Consider the following 1,164-nt stretch of genomic DNA (forward strand, 5'->3'; position numbering starts at 1 on the left):
AAATCTGTAAATATGAATGTGAAAATAAACTTGATATTCTATCTCTACACACCGAATGGAGCATTTTCATGTATAATTTGTTGATTGAAGTGATATATTTGATAGACTTGATCTGACTTGTCTTTCCTTTCAGTCAACTTTGTAAAATCAACATTTACATTCCCATGGTACCATTTCTAATTCTTATGATATGAAATTGAATTCTATATCACTATAGATCATATAAATCATTTTGGTAAAGTTTCAATAGGTGGTCCTTTATCAAGATTTCCCACCTTTTCATCATAGTTGACCATGTGTGGTTGAGGGAAGAAATCTTTAAATATGAAAGTTAAAATAAATTTGATATTCGATGTTTACTAATCAAATGGAACATTTTCATATTAGGATTCAATATGTTTTGATGAGAAACTCAAAACCTATAGTTGACCTCTTTTACCTCACAACTTCCCTTTTCACTTGATACTTTATATCTACCGACATGAAGTTTAGAAATTTCATATGAGAGTGATTATGAATGTTGTTAGTGAAGATATATACTATATAATCTCATTAAAGGATTTTGAAATTATCATTCTTCCTATGGTTTCATTTTATAATTTTTAATCTGACATTATTTACAAAGTTAATATTTTATAAATTGAAAAACTAAATATAATACATTGTTCTACTCATCATTTACAATCGAATGATATAATATTCAATAATTTGGGCTAGGGTTTGAACTTTGAAACATTGGGTCTGGTATTTCAATTTTAGGTTCAAAGGTTTAGATTTTTAGGCTTGGGTTTTTAGGCTTGGGTTTTTAGGCTTGGGTTTTTAGGCTTGGGTTTTTAGGCTTGGGTTTTTAGGCTTGGGTTTGGGTTTGGGTTTGGGTTTGGGTTTGGGTTTGGGTTTGGGTTTGGGTTTGGGTTTGGGTTTGGGTTTGGGTTTGGGTTTGGGTTTGGGTTTGGGTTTGGGTTTGGGTTTGGGTTTGGGTTTGGGTTTGGGTTTGGGTTTGGGTTTGGGTTTGGGTTTGGGTTTGGGTTTGGGTTTGGGTTTGGGTTTGGGTTTGGGTTTGGGTTTGGGTTTGGGTTTGGGTTTGGGTTTGGGTTTGGGTTTGGGTTTGGGTTTGGGTTTGGGTTTGGGTTTGGGTTTGGGTTTGGGTTTGGGTTTGGGTTTGGG

The sequence above is a fragment of the Naegleria gruberi genome, assembly GCF_000004985.1.
Source record: "Naegleria gruberi genomic scaffold NAEGRscaffold_57, whole genome shotgun sequence".
Classification (NCBI taxonomy): Eukaryota; Heterolobosea; class Eutetramitea; order Acrasida; family Naegleriidae; genus Naegleria; species Naegleria gruberi.